This window comes from Ochotona curzoniae, unplaced genomic scaffold (genome assembly GCF_017591425.1).
Source record: "Ochotona curzoniae isolate NIBS_2020 unplaced genomic scaffold, NIBS_Ocur_1.0 contig_117, whole genome shotgun sequence".
Classification (NCBI taxonomy): Eukaryota; Metazoa; Chordata; class Mammalia; order Lagomorpha; family Ochotonidae; genus Ochotona; species Ochotona curzoniae.
The window spans coordinates 66313-81658 of record NW_024464972.1 but is presented as its reverse complement, the minus strand read 5'-3'; the positions used below and the strand labels follow the sequence as shown (position 1 = coordinate 81658).

At 51.3% G+C, this 15346-nt stretch overlaps 1 pseudogene; it reads right to left on the bottom strand.

Annotated features, from left to right (window-relative positions):
* LOC121166924 overlaps positions 1-14550 on the bottom strand; it is a 30954-nt pseudogene extending 16404 nt beyond the window's left edge.
* Between the last annotated feature and the right edge of the window lie 796 nt (positions 14551-15346).

Here is a 15346-nt window from a genome sequence, read left to right as displayed (position 1 = left end):
AGCTCCTCCTAAGGGTCTGGGGCAGTTTTCTTGTTGCTCACACCAGACCAGCACAGACTCCAGCAGTTAGAACAAACAGCCTTGTTTTGCTCAGAGTTTTGCTGCAAGGTTGAGGGGCAGCATGTGGTGCTGGCGTTGTGCTTGGCAGAGGCCTGGGGTGGCACAGCGACCTTGTAGACAAGCCAAGGGAGTGCACGGGGACTCACGCAAAGGGGCTTCTCTAGAAGAACCTGAGGAAGGAGCTGTGAAGGCAGCACTACTGATTTATCCTGATGGCTTCTGGTATGTTGTCACCCATTCCCTTAAGTTTTAATGATTGGGATTAAATGTCCCCATGAGTTGTAGAGGGAATAAGTCAGGTTCAGCAGAGAGCATTAAGGCAGGGAATAAATCTCTGAATGTCCAGAACTCTTGCCTCAATGCCAAGTGCTGCTCTCTGCCCTAAAAACTCATAACAGGAATCACTATTTCCTCCATGACACACTTCACTAAGCTGTCTTGTTCTTCTTCTTCTTTTTTTTTTTTCTGTGTCACAAAATAAGCATTGGCTCTTTAAAAGAACTGTTTGCTGTGAACAATAGGTGTGGGAGAAAAGCAGTGAATGCTCACCTGACACAGGAAGGCATCCCTGCCCTGTGTGGGTGTGCATGACAGTGGTTCAGATGACATTGGGACTCCTGTGTCTCCATCAGAATGCCTGGGTTTGAGTTCTGTGCAAATGCAATGTGCAGCTACTGCCCAGGCTGGGAGGCAGCAGACAGTGGCTTGGGCACCAGTGTAAAAAACCTGACTTACTTTTGGTGTTGTGGCTGTTGCAGGCATGTGGGAAGTTAGAGCAGATGAAAAAGTCTGCCAAGTGCAGAAGAAATTACTAAATGAAGTTTCAAAATCTTCCTTATCTCCTTTTATCTACCTTAAGTGCATGCACTTTATTAGAATGTCCACAACTTGTGATCCCCCACTGAAACATTTACAGGGTCCTCACTACACACTGTTTGTTTGTCTCAGTTTCCAAACAATTTTTTTAAAGATTTATTTATTTTTATTGGAAAGGCAGATATACTGACAGAAGAGACAGAGAGGAAGATATTCCATCCGATGATTCACTCCCCAAGTGACCGCAATGGCGGGTATTACACCAATTTGAAGCTGAGTTCCAGGAACTTCCTCTAGGTCTCCCACATAGGTGCTAGGTCCCAAGGCTTTGGGCCATCTTTTACTGCTTTCCAAGGCCACAAGCAGAGAGCTGGATGGGCAGTGGAACTGCCAGGATCACATCATTTGCCCATATGGGTCCCCAGCGTGTTCAGGGCAAGGGCTTAATCCGCTAGGCCACTGTGCCTGGCCCAAAACAGTTTGTAACAAAGAAACATGACTAATTTATCCTCTGGCTCACTATTTTCCCCTGAAAGATAGCAGAGTGTTGCAGGTTGCCATTCAGAGTGGCAGCTGATGCCTTAAAAGTGGAGGGCATCTATCGGGTTGCATCTAGTTTTTATTGCTAACCCCTTGGAGCATTAATAATTTCTTTACCTATCCAAGGCTCCATTTATTGGTTATTTACTAATGTCATCCAAATGATTGATCTGCTCTGGGTTCTCTCAGCCTTGGCTACCTAGGGAGTAAAACCTTGGCAAAAGCCCAGGTAAATCCTAGGATAGTGAGCTTATGATACACAGTGGTTCCATTTTGGATCCACAAGTTGGTTTAGTCAGAGGGTAAGTTGTACCAACAAAGAATCTTGGTGAAGGTTAAAATGTGGTATTTGAGAACACTTATCAATTTGTGAGTGTATTTGTGACTGGTTTCATAAGTTATTTCAGGGAATATTTGCTGTGGTCCAACTTTGGTGGCAGAAAGGCTAAAAAAGAAATGAGTGTATTTGACTGGTTTAATAAATAGTGTCATTTGTGCTCAATATTGGGGACAATTGTCTTGTTTAAGTTTAATTTGATTTTTATTGGAAAGCAGATATACAAAGTGGAGGAGATACAGAGAGGTGGATTTTTCTGTTCATTGATTCAGTCCCAAGTGACTGTAAAGGCCTGAGCTGTGCTGATCCAAATCAAGGAGCCCAGAGCCTCTTCTAGGTCTCCCACATGGGTGCAGGTTCCCGAGGTTTTGAGCTGTCCTCAACTGCTTTCCCAGGCCACAGGCAGGGAGTTGAATGGGAAGTGGCGGTCACAGGGATTAGAACTGGAACTTACTTGGGATCCTGGTCCATGCAAGGGGAGGATTTCAACCATTAGGATATGTGCTTAGGCCCTCCTTAACATGGACAAAAGACTTGAAAGAGCTGACACCTGCTGTCCACAGCATTCACTTAATCTTAAATGTGTGGTTGCATCAGAGAGCTTAGATGCTGCAGGATATACTGCAGCCTGATAAGAATTTACATATCCACACTGTCACATTTCTGGCAGCTTAGGATTCCTTCACTCAGTGCAGTGAGCCCCCCTGGGCACTGTGTCCTCAGTGAGAGTGATCCCCAAGGCCTGGGAATGTGGGTAAGCTGCTGAGTGTGGGTCTCTGTGTGAAGTGTAAGCAGGCTGCTTCCCAGATCTCATTCTCTGTCATGTCCTGGTGCTTTGATTTACAGTTTGCTCACTTAGGCAGGAATGCTGTGCCCTGATTGTGATGTCACATCTTTGCTCTCTTGCGTGGAACCTGAGTTTATTTTAATGGTCTCAGTGAAGGAAAATTAAGTTCTTGACAACTTTATTTCTGTATGCATTCAGTAAGACTGTAAGCAATATAAACTGCATACTTATCGAGGAAAAAGTCTTTGTCAGTTCAGGCCTTGGCCTCTTTGATCTTTCATCCCCAGAGTTGAATGAATCCTAGTACTGTCTGATGATTGATGTTTGTGATGGCTTAAACTTTAATTTTCAGTAATGTGGTATCACAGTGAATCAAGCTGCTACCTGCATATGGGTTCAAGATGTGGCTGCTTCATTTGCAGTTCTGCTCCTCACTATGAAATCTGGGAAAGCATCCTAACATGTCCCAAATGCTTGGGTTCCTGTCCCCCTGTGGGACACCCAGAAGAAGCTTTACTTTAATGTTTTGGTTAGGCCCAGAAAGTGCTGTCATATATGGAGTTAACTAGAAGATGGATCTCTTTTTCCTTGCCTTCTAATAAATAAGTAAACCTTAAAAATATCTTTCTTGTCTTTTTAAATTGCTTTGTTTGTTTTATTTGTTTATTTTCATGAGAGAGTTAAAAAGTAAACTGCAGAGATCTTCTATCCACTGGCTATCTACCCTGATGGCTGAAATAACCAGTGCTGGACCAAGCTGAGTCCTGGAGCCTGCAGCTTCCTCCAGGTCTTGCATGTGGGTGATCAGGGCCCAGGCACTTGGATGATCTTCCACTGCTTTTCCCAGGAGATTCACAGAGAGCTGGGCTGGAAGTGGAACAGCTGATTCCATATGGGATGCTGGTGTTGCAGTTGGCAGCTTTACACATTATACCTGACAGTGCTGGCGTTTGCTTTAGGGTTTTTGTTTGTTTGTTTGTTTTGTATGCAAGCACTATTTTTTTTTTTAAGATTGATTCATCTATTGGAAAGTCAGATATACAGAGAGGAGGAGAGACCGAGAGGAAGATCTTCCATCTGATGATTCACTCCCCAAGTGAGCAAAATGGCTGATGCTATGTTGTTCCGAAGCCAGGATTCAGGAACTTCTTCCGGATCTCCCACATGGGTGCTGGGTCCCAAATCTTGGGCTGTCCTCAACTGCTTTCCCAGGCCACAAGCAGGGAGCTGGATGGGAAGTGGAGGTCCCAGGATATGAACCAGCACCCATATGGGATCCCGGCGCGTTCAAGGTGAGGACTTTATCCACTAGTTCATGCCATCGGGCCCCATTTTTTTTAATTATTTATTTTCATTGCAAAGTCAGAGGTATATAGAGAAAAGACAGAGAGGATGATCTCCCGTCTGATGATTCACTCCCCAAGTGAATGTAATGGCTGGAGCCATACCAATTCGACGCTGGGGCCAGGAGCCTCTTCCAGGTCTCCCTTGTGGGTGCAGGTTCCCAAGGCATTGGTCCATCCTGGACTATTTTCCCAGGCTACAAGAAGGGAGCTGGGAAAGAAACAGGGCTGCCTGGATGAGATCTGGTGCCCATAAGGGACCATGGCACGTTCAAGGCGAGGACTTTAGCTGTTATGCCACTGGGCTAGGCCCTGCTTTATCTTTTGATACTGGTGATGATATTTTTCTTGCTTTTTATTTCTCATATGCTAATTATGTCAAGTGTTTTCCATATAGTTCAATATTTTTAGGTTAGAAATTGTGGATAAATTCTGATGGTGTATGAAGCATTGTTAGGGTAGAAGGGTTGAGTCTAAGATTTGCTCCATGTGCACTTACTTATTTTGTGTTTCTCTAGGACTTGGTAGATTTTATTGTTTTCATGTAGTGTTAACTGAGATCTCTGATCACATTGCTAAGTAGCAGTTCCCACTGGCTGGGCACTGATACTGTAGCATTAACTTGTCCTGATTACTGCCAGTCGGTGTGTACCTTCCCTTGCTGTTCTATGAGAATTTCTTTCACATAATATGCTGCTGTATTTAGAATCACTGGGAAGAATCATGTGGTCCTCAAAATTGTGTGTGAAAAGCTGCAGTAAACAGCCATGCCACTTCTTGTTTTTAAATTTCTTTTCTCGGGCCTGGCACCGTGGCTAAAGTCCTTGCCTTGAACGCACCAGGATCCCATATGTTCTCAGGTTCTAGTCCCAGTCCAGCTCCCTGCTTGCAGCCTGGGAAAGCAGTCAAGGACAGTCCAAAGTCTTGGGACTCTGCAACCAAGTGGGAGACCTGGAATAAGTTCCTGGCTCCTGACTTCAGTTGGAAACAATGCAGGCTTTGTGGTCTCTTGGGCAGTGAATCACTAGGCGGAAGATCTTCTCTGTCTCTCCTAATCTTTGTGTATCTGATGTTGCAATAAAAATAAATGAATCTTTAAAAATGTTTTTCCCCTTATTTCTAATATAATTTTTATTAATTTATTTCATTTGTACAAGTCATAGAGACAGAGTGATCTACCATCTGGTTAACTCCTTAAAGTCCTTTAAGATTGTGACAAGGTCAGGTCAAAAATTGGAGCCAGGAACTAAATCCATGTTCATGACAGCAGGTGCAATGACTCACATACTTGAGAAATTCCCTGCCTGCTTCCAGGGAGTGCGTTAGCAGCGAGATGGACTTTGTTGTGGAGTGATAACACAAACACAGACAGTCCAGTGTAGGGTGAGCGTCTCCTAAGCAGTTTCTCATCCAAAATACTAAATGCCCACATCTCCTCATTTTATTTTTTTAAATTTTTTTTCAGTTTTTTTTTTAAAGGATCGGCTTTTAATTTACAAGAGTTCTAAATGTACAGGATTCTCCTTTCAAAAAATTGTTATATACAATAAATACAGTACAAAAAAATTATCTTACACAACTAGTTCTGTCTCCGGGATTTTAAAACGTGGTGTGGGTGGTTGAAGGCAGAGGAAGACTGGCCGTGCAGGTGCGGGTGTGTTTTGGGGGCCAGGGAGTACTGCAATTTCTAGTGGCTGCACTCAGGTCCCAGCAGAGGGGTGATTGGCGGGTGTGCGGGTTGTGGGGAGGACACAGGGGGAGGTGGGGCGACCTTGCTTGATTCCCAACAACCTCTAGGGCTGCTGTGTGGTCAGGGCCAACCCTCCCTGCTGTGGTTGCCCTCCTGTTGGCCCCTTGCTAGTGTGAGTTGTGGTGGGCATGGGCACTGGGGGCTGTGGGGCGGAGGGAAGGAGGGGCCGTCGTCACCCTCTGGCCCCCTCCCCAGGTGCGCACCCTACTCCCGCATGTCCGCCTGACGGCCCTTGGTGACTGCAATAACTGAGTCATTAGATGGGCGGTCCTGGCCGCCCGCTATTATCTGTTTAATGTCCTAGCGGCCCAGGCCACCTTTGAATCTGGAGGGTGGCTAGGCGTTGGGCCGGTGCAAGGTTGCAGGGAGGCGGCAGGTGCTAGCACACCATGTATCTGGCCCGGCACCTGCTGCAGGTTCAGGATGCTGTCAATGCACTTTGCAAGTGCTCCATGAGAGTGTTGTCCTGTGGACTGTGGCTCGAGAAGCTGTCCTTGTCCATGTCTTCGGACTAGGACTTACGTCACTTAGCGGGTGGCATTGTGGGGGCCTCCCAGCCGGCATCCCCACCCTGGGCTTGGGCAACTGTGTGGGTGGGCTCAGGCGGCACGGCGGTGTCCTTAAGTAGCTGCTGGTACAGCTCGCCCTCCATGGCCGCCAGCTCGCGGATGAGACAGCTTTAGGCCTCGTTCACCATGGCAGGCAGGGGCGTGGCGCTGGTGGCCGCATGCTCTGGGTAGCTCTTGCCTAGTGGCAGGCATGGCCCGGGTGGCACGGGCCCGGGGACTTGTGAGTGGCGGGGAGCACTGGCGGTGGCGTGTGGACCACGATGCCATTCATCTGGCAAGCCCAGAGTGGTGGCGGGGGTTGGCGCTGCGGGGCTCTGCGTTCTGGGGCACAAGGGACGGCTGGTGCACAGGGTCCAGCGCCTTGTTGTGCACCACCTTGCTGAGCCTGGCCTCCTGTCTGATCTTGAGCTTGAGACCAATGCGGCTCCGCGCCTCGTAGGTCTTGGTGGGTGGGCAGTTGCGAACGCGCATGGGGCTGTCCTCATTGGCGTCCAGGGAGGAGACAGTGGACGACAAGGAGGAGGACAGGGAGGAAGATGCTTGTGCCCAGGTCACAGACAGAGATCCACCAGCGCCGCCATGCCGGATCACAAGCTTGGTGAGCAGGTGCGACTGCGGTGGGGCAGAGGCATGTGGAGGAGGACGTCCCAGATCTGTGCTTGGACAGCCGATGGCCGTCGGAAGAGGCGGGGAGCGGGAGGCTGAGAGCGTGAGGAAGACACGTACTCATTGGGTTTCTCCTTGGCCAGCTGTTTATCCAAGGCAAGGGTGGTCTTTTCCTCCTGAATGAACATTCGGTCAATCATGACCATATCTTTCAAGGGGCTCACTCTCTGAGACTTCTCCAGGAGCAAGAGTCGGTACTTAATAAGCATGGCCTGGGTGCGTTTCAGTAGCTGGGTGGAGACTGCCTCAACTTCCTCGTCCACCTTGTGGTAGTTGCTGGGGGAGGGGAGGGCGCCCTGGTACACGTGGTAGGGCAGCAGGCACTGCAGGGAGGGGAGGCGGTCTTACAGTCGGGGTACAACATGGAGCCTTGGTGTTTGTGCAAATGCTCCAGGAAACAGGCCTCCTTGCTGGGTTGCAGTGCAGGGGCCTTCTTCAGCTGTAGTTAAGGTACAGGGCCCTTGGTCACACTCAGGGCTGGGAGGCTGCCGGCAAAAGCTTTGCTCTTGGCGGGGAGCAGAGGAGGGAGGCCTGTGTTGGCCATGGGTGCTGGGGCAAGGGCATGGCTGGGGGCGGTGGGGGTTGTGGAGGGGCCCTGGCCGCTGACCAGCATCAAGGTTGTGGGGCTGGCCAGGGCCTGTGGGGTGGCAGCAGAGGCCCCGCCTGCCTTGTGCAGGAGGAGGATTCCAGAAGATACCTGGTAGAATCTCTCCAGCAGGGCCTTTGGCTGCGGCAGTGCTGGGAAGGGGGGGCTGCCACCATCTGGAAGGTCTGTGGGGGCAGCAGCCAGGCACCACAGGCTCGGGGACCAGGGGGAGGCTAGGCAGGGGTGTGGGGGACTTGTGGGGTCCCTGGCCAGCCGGGAATTGAAGCTGGAAATCAGATGGTATGGGTTCAGGCACCCTGGTGGATGTCTCAGAGGAAGCCATGGTGGAGGCCGGCGTGGGGTAAGGGGTGGGAGGCAGTGGCCCCTCAGCTGGCAGAGGAGGCAGGGGGCAGGGGACGGTGGAAGCAGGCATCCTGGCAGCCTGGGGGATGCCCAGTGGTTTCTGGATAACAAAGATGCCTGGCAAAGTGGCTGGGGCCTGGGGTGGGGGACAGGGGTGCAGGGTGGGTTCAGACGGGTGATGGGGCAGGCTCTGGGGCTGGGAAGGAGGGTGAGAGTGGGGCCGAGAGAGGGGTAGGAGGGAGGCACAGCCGGATGTGGGGAGGGCAGGTGGGGGCTGTCTCCCAGTGGGCCCTGGTGAGGTAGTGAGGAGGTCGAGGAAGGACTTGGGCCCTTCAGTGGAGCAGCTGCCGGGATCTGGGGCAGGAACATCTGTGGGGAGTCCTGAGTGAGGATGGCCATGGTAGCTGTGAGCGGTGGCTGCCCAAGGACCATCTTCTCTGGGCTGGATGCCAGGCCTGGGCTGGGCTGTAGGGGGCTGGCCTGAGGTGGGGCAGCAGTTGGAGGGGCCATGGCCTGGGGGGACTTCTGGTACCTGCACGTGCTGGAGGTCCAGGGGCAGTGGCGTGCTGGCTGCAGGGGGTACTGTTGGGGTGGACTGCATGGTGAGCAAGGGGTGGCCTCCCGGGTGGTAGTGGTGGAGGAGACAGCTGCCGCAGCAGCGGTAGGAGCTGCTAGCTGCACCAGCCCATGGGGGAGGGGGTGTTAAGCATGGCCATGGCGCTGAGAGGCAGGGTGATGCCCCCAGGACTGTGGTGGTGGTGGTGGGGCACACGGCTGTAGGCTGGCTCTGTGTGGGCAGGCTGCCCACCACCAGTGACATGGGCATCAGGAAGAACGTGGGCTGGCCCACCTGGATGGGCGCAGTGGAGAGGATGTGTGTGGCAGCGCTGTGTGCACCTGAGGGTGGGGCCAGCACAGGGCCCAGGCTCATCAAGGTCACCAAGTTCTGGTTTGTGAGCATGGGGTTGGCGATGAGCTGTCTGCTGGCATGAGGTGCCACGAGAGCCAATATCTGGCCACCCACATTGGCTGGCAGGGAGGAGAGTGGTTGCAGGAGTTGGATGGTGGGGGTGCCGGGCAGCAGGAACTGGTTCTGGCCAGGCAGCTTGTGCTGGGCAGGGATGATGATACCGCTGCCCTGGCTCAGCAGGTGCATGCTCATGGGCTTGCTCAGGGTGCCCCATGGCCTCAGTGGTGCCTCCCCAGTTGCAGTGGCCAGTGGCTGCTTGAAGAGGCTGGCCTGCAGGATGGGTATGGGGAAGCCTGACAGCACCACGTTCTGGTCAGCCTTACCAGCTGCCATGAAGGTCAGGTTCTGTGGTGCCTTGGGCTGTGGTGGGAGGGAGCCTGGCTCGCCCTGGCTGGTGAGCATGGCATTGGCGGGCACAAAGGGCTTAGGTGTTGATTGGTGCAGCTTGGGGAACACCACCCCTGCTGGCTTGGGCTGGATGGGTGTGGGTGTATGGTGCAGGATCATGTTGGGCGCTGGGACCAGTGCTGCCATGCCGAGGCCCACAGGCAACACCAGTGGCTGTCCTGAAGTTGCCCAACCAGTTGTGGCTGTGACTCCCCAGCGTTAGCGAATACCAAGTTCCCATTGAGCGTGGTGGCCATGGCAGCTGGGAGGTTCTTCTGGATGACCAGGCCAGCCCCCTGTGGGGAGATGCCAGCAGAGGACAGTGTTATGGGCTCTGAGGGGCTGCTGCCAAGGCCAGGTAGCAGCTGATGGGCACCTACTTGGCCAGTAACTGGGAGGTGGTTGGGTTGAGTGCCATGACAGGCTGGCTGACCACATGGATGGGCACCAGGCCGAGTGCTACCGCTGCAGCACCCCCAGGGCTGCCATTGGGCAGGCCCTAGAGTCTCGGGACATGAGGCAGGGTCACATTGCCCAGGCCCACTGGCTGCAGGAAGGACTGCACACTCAGGGCCTGGTTGACCACATTCTGGGGTGGCACCAGGGCCTGGTGCGTCAGCATGGTGGGTGGGGCCTGCAGCTCCAGCAGGTTGGTGCTGCCAGGGAATAGCGCCTGGTGCCCCGCAGCCATGGCAGTAGCGCACGCAGGCCCAGCAGGGCTGGTCCCAGTGTCTGCTGGCTGCAGGGTGGGCAGCTGGAAGGGGCCCAGGTCCGGCTCGGCCTTAGCCTCCAGGGTCTGCTCGGTGATGTTGGCTTCTTACAGGCTTTGCGGAGGATGTCACAGGGTCGACTCTCCCACTGCCTGCCGCCCCACCTCTGGTGGTTGACGAGTCCAGGATGTCATCTTCCAGGAAGTCCAGGTCCACACTGGGGTGCTGCTGGCCAGGCTCTGGGTTCAGATGGGTACTGGAAGCTTCCTGCACGTGCAGCCCCGGGCCTTCATAGAAGGCACCCTGGGCCTCGCAGCATTGTCCAGGAGGTCATCACTGTCGAGCTTCTCGGATCCATGCAGGAAGTCATTGAGGGCCTGGGGGTCACAAATCACGTCCAGTAAGCGTCTCCTGTCCCCATCATTGATCGCCACTGCACTACAGTCGAATCATGAAGGAAAAGAGGGGGTGTTCATTCCAGGTCTATGCAGGGCCCTCGGCTGTGGAATCTGACAGCGTCCTTTAGGGGGCTAGCCTGATGTTTGAGCAGCTGTTGGCGCGGGGTCTCTGGGACGGCCCCGCAAAGACTGCAAAGCTAGGACCCTGATGGAGCCTGGAGTCTGGGCAGGTCTGCGCTCCTCAGGTGTGCAAGGGCCTCATTTTAACTGAATATCTTATAAGATTGCATTTTCGGTCCTTTATTAAGATACCAAGGATCTGTGTCTCATAATTTTTTTTTTTTTTGACAATCTTTACATGGTTAATTAAGGTATAAATGTTCAAGGACTACAGAAAATTGAAAAAAACTATTTGCACATTCTCTTTTTTTTCTGTATCTGCGGTAAAGGGGGAGATAAAGGGAGAAGGCCCGCTCAGCCTCCCACCTATTCCAGGTCTCCGACACTGAGCATGCTCCAAGGGTCCTGCTCAAGTGGGTTTGATAGTTCAACATTTATGAATTGCTGCCAATCAAGCCATTCTTTTTTTTTTCTTTTTTTAAATATTTAGTCATTTTAAAATTATTTTATGTATTTTTTATTGGAAAACTGGTTATACAGAGAGGAGGAGACGGAGAGAAAGATCTTCCATCAAATGATTCAAACCCCAAGTGACTGCAATAGCCAGTACCATGCCAATCTGATGCTGGGAGCCAGGAGCTGTCACGGGTCGCCCACATGGGCGCAGGGTCCCCAAGCTTTGGGCCATCTTTGACTGCTTTCCCAGGCTACAAGCAATGAGCTGGACGGGTAGTGGGCAGCCTGGATAAGAACCGGCTACCATATGGGATCCCAGAGCACTCAAGGCAAGGACTTTACCCACTAGCCATGGCGCTGGGCCCAATCTCACCATTCTAAGCACAATGAAGTCAATACAGAATCCACTCATTGACATAGTCCATCTTAGAGTCTCCATTTGCCCAGTTTTTCACTGCCAACATATGGCTGGGATAGTTGAATGGTTTGTTCTGTCCTCTGTTGTGGTGCCAGGGATCCTCTGTAGGTTCCCATAGACTGCCATATCCTCCATGTGTACCTGGTTATGTTCTCCACTGCTCTGTCTGAGTCTCCTAGGTGGCTCGGCTCTGGCACTTGCACTCCATGGCAGACCCTGGAACCTGTACTTCCCTCCATGGGTAGAGTTCTGAGTCTAGCAGTTTCAGTGGGGAAATCCCCAAAGAAACTTTGAGGTGATCCTGGACTAGATTCTTGTGTGTACTTGCAGGTACAGGGCCCAACACAGTCCATCGCCCCAATCAGCTGTGGTTGCAATTGCTATGTTGGTTCTGTTTTCAGCCCTGTCCTCCACTGGAACCAATGGGTGTTGCAGTTCAGCCTGATTCTGCGCAGCACATCTTTGGCCCTCACATAAACCAATGGGAACTGCAACCTAGTTGCGGCCACCCACAGTAACCCCCCCCACCCCCCAGGCCTATCCCTTGCCCTAGTTCCCATGCTTACCAATTTGTGTAGCCGACCAGTTCAGTCTGTCTCACCTCCCATTCAGCTCTCATATATGTCAAAGGCATTGAAGCCTAGTTTAACCTAACCAGCTCCACTATCCAGCCCACACACATTCTGTTTGTAGCCATTCTGTCCAGCCACCCCTGCCCCAGTGCTGGTTTTAATGCTCTGCAGTGGAAGTGGTAAGCCAAGAGGGAGGTGCCCACTGTTTCCCTCCTAGATCACTCAAAACTCCCAGGTCATGCACTTTTCACATGATTCTGTAGTTTAACTTGACAGATTAGCCACCGGTGCCAGCATCTGCTATCTGATGCTGTTGTAAAACCCAGCCAACCCTCACCTATTCTGCTTTATGTTTGCCCAGGAGGGACAGCCAATTAAACCTGACTATTCCCTGATCTGGCTCGCCTGAGGCCCACAGGTGTTATAGCCCTGCCTGGTCTGGTCTGTCCCCATCCAACTCGTGCTGTCCAGTGAGCAACATGTTCCAGCAGGGTGCCCTCCATATTCTCCTTACAAGCTTTACCCCCTTCCTCTCTGGTTCCTATGAGTGCTGTGACCCAATCTGGCATGGCCCGCCTCACCTTGGCATTTGCTAGTGTGTGCTCTAGTCTGCCTGGCCCGGCTCACCCCCAATTCCAGCTGGTGAGGGATACAGCTCAGCGTGTACCATATCCCAGCTGTAATGAGTACTGGTATGTGTTGTGACCATAACTGTCCTGACCAGTACTATTTTGTTGCTCAGATTCATCAGTGGCTGACGGAAACTGGTTCAGCCTGGCCCATCCCTGACCTATGTAGAATGTATGTCCTGTAGGAGGGACAGTCAGTCAAGCCTGACTCTTCCCTGATCTGGCTGGCATGAGGCCCACAGGTGTTATAGCCCTGCCTGGTATTAACTCATGCTGTGCAGTGAGTGATGTGTTCCAGCAGGGGTGCCCTCTGCATTCCCCCTACCAGCTAGTGGGTGCTATATCCTGTATTGCCAGGCCCACTCTCAATTCCTGCTTTAATGTGTACTGGTATGTGTTGCAACCATAACTGGTTTGACCCACACAGTTCTGTTGCTCAGATTCATCAGCAGTGATATGAACTGGTTCAGCCTGGTCCACACATGACCTGTGCCAAATGTCTGCTGGTGGGTACCTTTCTGTGGCCTGCTCTGGGCTGTTCGTTTTGTGCTTATTGCGCTTACCTGCTGGGTTGTGTCCTGACAGAGGTGTTGCCCAGATGCTCCATGAGAACCTCTCCCAATGCCAGATTTTGCATGTACTGGTAGGTGCATGAGCCAGCCCTATTCAGTCCACCTCCTGTCTTAGTAGGAGGAGTGGTCTTTCCTAACTGACCTTCAACCCATTCTGGTTGTTGTTGGATATTTCAGCACAGCCAAGGCTCATCCATACCCAAACACATGGCTCAGTAGGGGTAAAGGTCAAGCTTAGTCCATCCCACAGCTACCATGGTCCTCCAGAATATGAGATGGTATTGGAGTCTGAACTGGTTTGGTGCATCCAGTCCTAGTCCACACTTGTGCCAAGGGAGACTTTAGCTGTATGCAGACCAGAATGCATTCCCCACTAAAGCCCCTACACTCCTTATTGGTAACCACGAGTCAGCTAGGGTGTCCTCTTAGCTCCCTAACCAGGCCTGTTCCCAGCCATAAATTGTATGCATGCCAGTGGTTGCTCTGTCTCAGCTTGGCATAACTTCTCACCTGTCTTGGCCTTTGCCTTTGATGCTGTGGCCTAGCATCCCTGGCTCATGCAGAGCAGTAGTGGCCTAGCAGCTAGGGTACTCAGCTCGATTACGCCAGGATCCCATTAAAGATTTATTTATTTTTATTACAAAGTCAGATATACAGAGTGGAGGAGAGATAGAGAGGAAGATCTTCCGTTCAATGATTCACTCCCCAAGTGAGCCCAACAGCCGTTGCTATGCCGATCCAAAGCCAGGAGCCAGGAACTTCTTCCAGGTATTCCACAGGGGTGCAGAGTCCCAAGCCTTTGGGCCATCCTCGACTGCTTTCCCAGGCCACAAGCAGGAAGCTGAATGGGAAGTGGAGCTGCCGGGAATAGAACCAGCACCCATATGGGATCCCGGCACGTTCAAGGTGAGGACTTTAGCCACTAGGCCACGCCGCCGGGCCCCCCAACTGAAACTTCTTAAAGTGCAACAAAAATGTGGCCTTGAAGATGCCCATCGTGTCTGTTATCCAAACATACTTTTGTTTCAGGAAAGATGACATCTGAGCCAATCTCTTGAGGGTTCTGTTTGATTATGAAAATCAGTGTTTACATTGAAAGCATAATTAAGTTATTAACCTTCATATTTTTACAGTAGGAATTTCAATCACATTCTGAGTATTGAATTGGTAAAGATTTTTTGTCCATTTTGTAGGAGAGGGATTATATCCGTTTCTTTTCACAGTAGTCAACTGGAAGGATATTCGGCTTTTGATGTACTGCCTGGGCTGCATCTGTAATGGTAGCTGGATAAATGAGATTTCTATGTAACACATGCTGCTACTGGACACACTCGTGGGCTTGGCCCTTGTTCTGGTCCTCCACGATGCAGTGGATGAGCTGATCATTCTCCTCTAGGAGCCTCTGCGTTGTCTCCTGATTGATTTCAGCACTGCCCCGCAGCCAATCAGGAACGAAGGCCACTGACATGCCAGGGAGCCCGGCAGGCACTCTGCTACTCATCTTGCTTAAATCTCAGTTTGTTGCATTTTTATATGAGAGGAGGACAGAGAGAATACAACAGAGTTCTTCCACCTGCTGGTTCACTGTTCAAATGACTGGCATGCCAGAGCTGGCCAGAGCTGAAAGCCAGGAACTCAATCTGGGTGTGTGGCCCAGCAGCTAACTTTCTGAACACTGGGTCTGTCTCCCCAGAGTGCGTGATAGCAACCAGCTAGATTCAGAGCATTCAACCAATCATAAACACTCCAAAATGGGATGTAGACATCTTTATTGGTCTCTTATAGGAAAAAAAAAAAAAAAGTATGCTCTAACTTGTATTTCTTTGATGTAAAATAAGTAGTTTTGACCTTCTTCAGTTACTGTGAGTATTAAAAATGAGATAGTTCACATAACAGCACCCAGAATTTGGCACATATATGAGGGAGAAATGTTAGATATGATCAGCTGCAGGAATCACTGATAGCCAATTCTGTCCACTGTCCTTTATCACAGTCCCTGCTTCTCTGTTGTGTTTGGAGGTGCTGTCCTTTATATCGATTTCCCATATGTTACACTCAAAACTCATCCCTGGGATTTTCCAATGTCTTATTGCCCGGCAGAGTGAACATGCCTTTTTATTATTAATTCACTTATTTGTTGTAAGTGAGTGAAGTTAATCATTTAAGAGGCTAGCAAAGCTATGTTCCTGTCCTGAAGCACTAGCAATGTTTGTGGGGTGCAAGTGAGATCACACCAAAGAAGTCCAGGGTGTTTTAAGTAGGTCTGGCTCTATAGCCACCAGCAGGCAGGCTGGGGA